The following is a 9,810-nucleotide window of genomic DNA, read 5'->3' as shown; positions in this document are numbered from 1 at the left end:
TATATATATATATATATATATATATATATACACACATAAGGGTATTTTAGGGACACGACACATATAACACAATGCATAAGTAACTTATACATAACTTTAAAGTTAAGACATTACTTGGGAATCCTTTAACTTAAGGATTCCTTTCCTTTTGCTTAGGAATCATCTATCAATCTGTTTACCATTAAAGACATCCTTTAAGCATCCATAACCTACAAGTTGTGTAAAAAGTCAAGAAGAATGGAGTTAGTACAAGAATGCACTAAGTATGGCAACCATGCAAAAAAATGCATTCCAAAGGGACATTTTCTTTAAATCATACTTCATGTCTTTTCGAGTAAATCTTCATAAAACCTTTATGCAATAGCATTTACATAATTCATATACTTCATGAAGACATATTCAAAGGCGAAATATCAAATAAGATCACACATAAAATTTAAGTCATATTTGGGATCACTTTACAGTGCGCATTTTATTCTTTTCAGTGAACTCATTCTTTTAACTCACTAAACCAACTAGTAACCTTCTAGTGATACTTGGTGAAACGCATCACCTTAAGGCCACAAGAAAACCATACATACATTCTACACAAGTCATCACATCTCATCATAGAAGTATAGTACATGATAGACACATTTAAGCCATGACCTTAATGACTTCACAGTAAGCCACATCAACTTGCACATATACTAACTTCACTTCACTTAGTACATTATGAAACCTTACTCACAATCCCAATATCTAATAGTGCAATGTACATGTGAAGCCCCATAATCCCACATGTACTTTGTAAGCCTATCATGATCCACAAGACTTAACATATCATTCATGTACCAAAAACAATGCTATAGTTAATCACATACACTTAAAATATAGGACCTTAGCCTCATAGTCATATTAGAACTTCATATCATGCATATCATCTCATCATGTAGACATTAACACGATGTCATGCAAGAGAACCATAAACATAGACACATGCATTAGAACACCTTCTTACGACTTTCCTCAAGAGCCATTTGTGCAATGCATAGGTGAAGTATCAAACCCCCACCTACACTAAGCAACTATAGTTAGGTTATCCTAATTAGGGTCCTTAATTTACTTCCATTGTCCATTTTACTTTAGAGAAAATATAGCCTTAACCGACACTATGACCATGGGTTCTCAAAATGAAATTTGGTGTTATAGAGCCTAACACCAAAGGAAGGTGTTCTCACCTAGCCAAGGTAGAACATTAGCATACATCCTAGAATACTAAGTAAACTCACTTGCTAAATCCTATGTGGTAGTCATAGTTTATGAAACTAAGAGATATATTGACCCTCTACATGTTCATTGTCATTGGATCGTCATCTCATGTGAAAAAATGGGTGAACCTTCCTTAAAGGTAAGCCATCAACTCATGTTGATCCATAGGTGAATATTCCTCCAAGGGAAGTCAAACCTTATGGGAACCCAATGGTGAATCTTCCTCCAAGGGAAGTCAACACTCTTTGAGAAACCGATGGTGAATTTTCCTCCATGGGAAGCCAACACCTCTTATTGTCATGTTTACTCGGTGCTAAGTTAAGTTCCCTTTTTAAATAAAATCCTTCATTATTGTACTTCAGAAAACATAGGCTTAGGATATTGATTCTTTATATGCTTATAGCATATTCAAGCACCTATCTAGTTTTAGGGTACATATAAGCACACATTTGTCCCCTCTATTGACTAGATCTTCATACATGTGTGTGTGTACTTGTATGTGAGAAAACCTTTCACATAACACATAAATGTAACACATGTTCATATATCGATGCATAAGTCTATAGGTGTAACTATATGAGCAGTTCTTTCCTATAAACACTTTGAGACACTATGCGCATTAATATTTCATCTTATCATATGCTTAACATTAAAGAATATAAGACATATTCATAGTATGTCCATACATTCATATTCATGTATGTTACAACCAAACCTAGGAACTATCCTATCAAGGCACACATGTGCAATGCATAGACAGGTCCCATACCCTTGACCATACTAGTACATATATGAAATCATCCAAGTTAATTGAATACGTAACATACTTCACATACAGTTACCTTACATGAATAGTAATAGATATTTAGTGAATATGAGATCAACATTTCATTAGACACTATTAACCCTTACTACATTGTAAGCATGCATAATGTGTGAGTGTGTGTGTACATTGGTAAACGTGATCACATAATGTCTCAACAACACATTGATACATTCACCCTCTTAAGACCACATTACCCTTTCAAGCATATACCACACAACACAACTTATCATATGAGGCAAGTTAACTTCATATTACACTTTAAGACTCCTAACATTTAGATATTCACATATTTACATTGAGGTACATGGGTAAGGATTGTCAACAATTATAAATCATCAATGGAAGCACCTACACTTTACCCTTACATAGATATACACGTGCTTATACGATAGGCATACAACCTAGGTTACAACTAGAATAGGAAAGTAGGCATAAGCTTCACATATTGTGATCATCATAACCAGACACTCATACATTCATAAATTGGCCTCAAGCCCATAGTCAACACATACATAATGACAATAAGGTAAAACCGTCACCATAAGTGGAGCATACCACACAATGCCATACAAGGACTCATCAACTACAATAATATAGAAAAGAAGATAGGAAGAAACATTCTTACCAATTCATCAATCTTTGATCATCAATTATCAATACAGATTTTTTTATCATCAATACATTATAGGGAAGTAGCTAAATATACATTTAATCATGAAAATAACCATATAAAAATCGATAAAAGATCATACTACAATCTAATATGATACATCAAATATATACTAGAAAGTAGAGAGTTATGGATCATCAACCAATCTCCCTAGTCTTAGTCATTAATAATATTTTCATCAACATTATATATTTAGGGAAATATCTAAAAAGATAGAACATCAAAGCTAAAGCATGTTTCATCAACCCTAGAATATAGGTCACAACATATACATTACTCTACCAAGTTTATAGGCTATAAGAACCTAATTCAATCTTTTCCAATTCAATTATTATCTATTAGGTAAGGATATGTACACCTCCTATTGGGTTGTTTGATGTAGGTGAGTTTCTTCTAATACGTCCGAAAACAATCTAAGAGGTTGTGGAGAAAGTCCGACTCATTAAGGGATAGATTGAAGACGGCCCAAATTTGGCAAAAGTCTTATGTCGACAATAGAAAAGGGGATCTTGAGTTTATGGTGGGTGATTTAGTATATTTTAAGATATCTTCCATGAAAGGGGTAATGAGGTTTGGTAAAAAGGGGAAACTTAGTCCCCGATATGTGGGGCTATATGAGGTTGTTAAACACATCGGAAGTGTTGCCTATTAGTTGAAATTACCTAATGAGTTGACTCTGATGCATCCGGTGTTCCATGTTTCAATTCAAAAGTGCATAGGTTATTCGGTGTCTATCCTTCCTATAGAAGGTTTAGAAGTTGATGCCAACCTTTCCTATGAAGAGGTCCCGGTTGAGATTTTAGACTGGCAAGTGAAGATGTTGAGGAATAAGGAGGTCACTTCTGTAACGGTTCTTTGGAAGAATCATCCTTTGGAAAATTATAATTGGGAGGCCGAGGAAGATATGATGTTCCGATATCCTCATCATTTTCCTTCATCTTCTAGTCAAGCTTGAGATTAGTAAGTAGTTCACCTAGTTTTGATTTGTGAAGGGTCTTAAATGCATTTGAACTTCCTTGATTTCCCTTCATAATGCATGTTCTTGTGAAAATTCATGTCTCATATGTATCTTGAATTATATTTTCTTCATACATGATGGTACTTAATTATATCTTTGGTATAGTTGAGCTATGTGATATTTCTTGTTGTGAAATTTCTCATGCCTTAAGTGATGAAGTGATATATTACTCTTTGTTGAATATGTTGAGATATATGAGAATGAGAAGGATATTCCTCCCTTCCTAGTGTGAAAGGATGAAATGTGTGCCTAATTGGTAGTTGTCATAGTTTCTCCCTCATAATGATACATTATTGTTTTTGGGAATGGAGTGAATATTTCCTTTTTTGTTATTCAATAATGATTATATGCATGTTATGGTTTGGTTTCTAGTTCTAAGATAGAAATTCAAAAGAAAGATGTTAAAGTGTCATTCGAGGATTAATGCTCCCCAAGGGGATGGGGAAGGGAATATTGTTGTACCTCAGAAATCTAATGACATAGGATAGATCCTCACCTAATGAATAAGGATTAAAATGGTGTTTCAATACCTATAAATATGTAATTAAATTTATTTATAAGTATTAGATCCTAAATGTCAATGGACAACCATGACGTCCAGAAACTAGTAAAATTGAACTAGTATATTTCCTTAGGTCTTGTGAAGGTTTTGAAGTGTTTTATGGAGTGTAAAATTTGAGGGAATAGCTCCATGACACGGACTTGTTATTCGATGGAAAAACTTAAATTTGAAGTCAAGTTTGACTTCACAAAAATATCTAATTATGTGAGCGGTCTTTTTTGTATTTTAGGGGATGGGTATATATTGATTGTAAGTTAGTTTTATACCACATTTACCACCCAAATCAAATCCACAAATTGTAATCCAAATTACTCTACCTTATCTGTCTACCCAACCTCCATTGAAGACTATTGGAGCTTGAAGAAGAAGACTTCTCCAAGTTTTCTACTCAAATTCGTGGAAAAAGTTTTCTTTAAGATAAGAATTATTGCACTCTTTGGATTCCTTTCCCCAAGAGGTCCATTCAAAGACGATTTTAAATCTCCCAAAAATGAAGGGTTTTCTCTATGCATGAGTCTTCTTTTAAAAAATATATTGTAGATCAATTGTGATGAATTATTATTAGATAGGGTTACTTATATTTCTAATGATTGGAATTAATGTTTATTAATTGAGATTTCATTGGATTCATGATCCTTCATAATTTCCATAAATCTTGGATCTTGTTTTGTGAATTACTTGAAAATGATTAGTATATTCATTGATACATTGGTCATAATTGTATTATTACTTCATGGAATTCCTTATATCATGTATTTATTGGGTTTTCCATCTAATTGTTTGAGAAACCATGAATGTCCCTCTTCTTCTTACCCTAACTCTTGAATTGTGTTGATTAATGACTAGATGTGATGTAATTGGGTATGTTCTTGTATAAATCACTACCCTATGATTATGATTGTTGATTTGATGGATACATATCATTAATTTGGGATTAAATCTTGAATGGGTTTCATGGAGGCCATTGGTAAGACCTTAATGTCATGAACATTTTACTGTGCTATTGTTGGCTTATCTTTGGTAATGTTTGTTAATTGAAGAATGAATGATTAAGTAATGAATATATGAACATGTTGTGAATATGATGGTTATGAGATGATGATAGATGTGTTGTGATTTGGGGTTGAAGGTAATTCATATGTGCATCTTATTGTTATGCTATGATGTAATATTCTCACATGGTTTTTTCTTTGTCATGAAAGAATTTTCTCATTATATAACCTATTATCTATTAACATGTTAAGGGTTAAACTTCTATGGCAAATCTAATAAATTAATGCTAAAGAAGATTTAAAGATACTTCAAAGGGGGATTTAGCTTAGCACTTAGTGAACTTGACAATGAAAGGTGTCCCTTCCAAAAATGAAGGTAGGTTCACCAAATGTTCTCATGAGGTTGAAACTACAATGAGAATTAGCATAAAGAGGGTTTCTAGTGACAACCTCTTAATTCCTTAACTATGTGCCCCTATAGAAAACCAGCTAGTGGATCCAACTAGATGCTATTGACATGTATATGTCCTACCTTGGCAAGTAGGATTCCGTCCTTTTGGTGTGAGGGTTGGCACCAAATTCTCTATTTAGCTCGCATGGTCTAATATCGGTTATGGCGAAGTTTCCCAAAAGTAAAATGAATGAATAAAAGTAAGTAGATTAATACTAACTAGGACTACTTAAGAGGTGTTATTCAGTGTATGTAAGGATATGGGACATTACCTATACATTGCACATATGGACCTTGAGGGAGATCTAGGGTGGGTTCTTTATGTACATATTTTATAAATGAAATGTATACTGTTGGTTTCACTTGATATACATGATGTTGGTCTAAATTGTTATGTATGATGTCGACTACACTTATTATGATTTTATATTATGTAAAGGCAATCCTTATGGTCTCTTTGCAAGTTTACTTGGTCTATATGGGGTTATGGGGCTTCACATACACATTGTACTAGTAGACTTTGATGAAATGGACCCTAAAACATGAAATGTTGATATGGCTTTGTTATGATATCATTCTTGAACATGAATATAAATGTCTTATTTTTCTTATGGTATGGACTTGTATAATTTCTTGGAATGTTCATAAAAGGCTTTTAAAGTGAACTTCACATCTTATACTAAAATGTCCCTTTTTTGCATATCATCAATTGTTTTACTTGCATATATCCATACTTAGGACATGTGGTTCATACTAACCCATATCTTTGCTGTTTCTAAGAAAATGTAGGTTCGAGCGATTGAGGTACTTCAACGCCATTCTAAAAGAAGCTTGGATTTTTCCCAAGTTGGTGAGTCCCCAAGTCCGAGGATGAATCCTATAAATCTATCTTTTTATTATTTTGCTACGTTTAAAGACATTGTTCTATTTCCTAGTTTCAACGACTATGTTGTATTCTCTTATAAGATTTGTAATGATGTAAGGGCTAAGTCTCATTTCACTTACTCCTATGTTTAAATGGTCATGTGATACAATTATAGATTTTAGTTATATATGTCAAATGGAGTTAAAATTCAAAAGAAAAGTATTAATTATTTTCTCTTTTTATTCTATCAATTATGCGACGATGTGTTCTCGGTCGTGACATCGTCTTGAACTGTAGCTTCAACGGCATACTAATCATTCTAAATATGATCACCATCATCAATATCAACTTTGTTTTCATTATTTTTAAGATTTTGACCTAATGGAATTGTCAAAGGCACTGGATCAACATCCACTAGGCTTTCACTAAACTTTGAATCAACTTTATCATCTTTGGCAAGATCTTCAATCATTTGGCCTTCAAAGAACACAACATCACGACTTCTAACAAGTTTCTTCTCAACTGGATCAAAGAAACGATATCCAAATTCATCTTTACCACAACCAACAAAGATACATTGCCCAGTTTTAACATCTAACTTTGACCTTTCATCCTTAGGAACATGCACAAAGGCTTTACACCCAAAAACTTTAAGATGGTCATGACAAACATTCATACCAGACGAAACTCTGTCAGGGACATCACCTTTCAAAGCAATAGTAGAAGATAAACTTATAACATATGCAACAATATTAATTTTTTTCTGCCCAAAAGGAATCTTGTAGCTTAACATATGAAAGTGTACATCTAACTGTCTCAACAAGAGTTCTATTCACCACTCCACCAAAAAATTTAGCTGAGGAGTCTTTGGACGGGTTCTTAAATGCAAAAATATTATGCTCTCTACAATATCTATTAAAAGGGAAAATATACTCACCACCATTAAGAAAACGAATGCATTTCAATTCTTCCCATTCTGTCTGTAGACTAAGGCCTGAAAACTGTTGAAAACATCAAGTACCTAATTCTTAGACTTCAAAAAGAATACCAGAGATTGTGAGAAATAATCATCAATAAAAGTTAAAAAATAAAGTGCACCACCATGAGACCTTATCTTAAAAGGACCACACAAATCAGAATGTACTAACACCAACAAATAAAGCTTTCTTGAAGGCGGATGACTCTGAAAAGAAACTCTCGTATGTTTAGCTACGAAGGGATGAACGCACTTGTTAAACTTTACTTTTTTCACTCAAGAAAGAAAATTCATCTTAGACAAATTATTCATCCCCTTATCGCTCATATGATTCAGTCTTTTATGCCATAACAATGATGAAGTGCAATTCTCCACCGAATTCCCCAAGCCTCTAAAAATAAAGCCCTAAGAAACATACAAGATAGAAAACTTGTCACCACGAGCTACAACACCAAGGGTATTAACATAACCGTCATCATCAAGGTATCTCGCCGAAATCAAATTCAAGTGAACATCTAGAGCATGTTTGAAATTATTGAGAACTAGTTTGGAAACATTGTTACTTTCCAAACAACTGTCCCAATACCAAGGACAACAACCTCATGATTATTACCCATTTTCAACATCCCGAAATTGCAAGGGGTATAAGAAGAAAATAATTCCTTCGTGGGAATCACATGAGAAGTAGCACCAGAACCCACAAACCAGCTAGACTCATCATGAACAAGATTGACGATATTCTTATCACAAGTAAAAAGAATATCATCACTAGCAACAACATCAACACGATTTTTATAGTCACATTCTTTCTTTTTCTGTCTCATATCTCTCTTATACTTAAAACAAAATTTATTGATATGGCCATTCTTGTGGCAATAGTTACATATAACATTCTTGTATTTAGACTTTGACTTACCTCAACTTTTATCTCAGTCACTCTGACCTATGAACTTGTTTCCCCCCATCTTCAGTAACCAAATACATCTGAGTGTGAAGTAGAAAAAGTTGAGCATTGAGATCTTCTTCTCATCTCTTCATTCAAAAACCACTCTTAGCATATTCCATGGTCACAACACCACTAGGAACAAAATTAGTCAAACAAACTCAGATAGTTTCAAAGGAGTTTGGGGTAGTATTAAGAAGTCATAGTCCCTAAATTTCTTCATCAAATATTACATTCATTTCACATAGCTTTTCAGGAAAACCCTAAAAATTATTAATCTGTTGAAAAATAGGAGTTCCCTATTTGTACATGATATTCATCAATTATTTCAATAGAAACAACTTATTGTTGGCAGTCTTCGAAGCATATAGTGTCTCGGTCTTGTCGCACAAATTTCTGGCATGTGTCTAATTCACAATGTGATTTCGAACATTATCTTCAACCCATTGTCTAACATGGACGCAAACCTTCAAGTGCTTAAATTCACATTCCTCATTCATCATGGACTATGGTTTATTAAAGGTAAACACGGGTAAATGCATTTTCTTGACAAATAGAAGATCTTTCATTTTGCCTTTCAAAAATATGATAGTAAATAACATTCAAACAAACCATCTTGCTCATATGTGCCTCCATCATTCAAATCAATTATCGATAATAACCAATGCTCTCATACGAGTTTTTTTTGGGAAAGGCAAGACACTAACTAAATGTCAGACAGGATAGCAGCAGAATAATATCCAAATCTAAACTTTCCCTTTTAATTTAAACCAAAGAAGACAAACCAAACCAAGCAATCTGGAGAATTAACAGGAAATATATACACCAAACTAAAGCAATAAGACAGTAACAAAACAATCACACAAGTCACAGAGATTTACGTGGAGAACCCTTCTCTGTGAAGAGTAAAAAACCACAGTACCAAAAGTTACACTATAAACACCAAGAATTACAAAATTTTTTATGAAAATAGGCGACAAAAAAACCGTCAAACAACTAGCAACACAAAACAAGATTGCAGCAAAACTACAGCTTAAATGAGAGATTTTAATCGTAAAAATAGCGGATAATTTAAAACTTTTCGTAGCACATCATATGGTAGAACATTACTTCATATATATATATATATTTTGTATTACATAGTTAGACTCTAATGTCTCTTTTCCATCTTAAGACACAACTCAATAGAATAGAATAGGGACACGACTCTTACCAACAGAAAATATAAGTATAAGCTCTGACATCAATTTAAAGAA

At 33.4% G+C, this 9,810-nt stretch overlaps 1 long non-coding RNA gene across 1 annotated transcript; it reads left to right on the top strand.

The window, feature by feature from the left end:
• Positions 1-5,066: 5,066 nt before the first annotated feature.
• On the top strand, positions 5,067-6,774 carry LOC114077871. Its single transcript, XR_003579207.1, has 2 exons — positions 5,067-5,294; positions 6,551-6,774. It is a non-coding gene; the product is annotated as an uncharacterized LOC114077871 (long non-coding RNA).
• The last annotated feature ends 3,036 nt before the right edge of the window (positions 6,775-9,810 follow it).

The sequence above is a fragment of the Solanum pennellii genome, chromosome 7 (assembly GCF_001406875.1).
Source record: "Solanum pennellii chromosome 7, SPENNV200".
Classification (NCBI taxonomy): domain Eukaryota; kingdom Viridiplantae; phylum Streptophyta; class Magnoliopsida; order Solanales; family Solanaceae; genus Solanum; species Solanum pennellii.
Note: the sequence above shows the minus strand (reverse complement) of the source record. Positions and strands in the feature narration are given on the sequence as shown.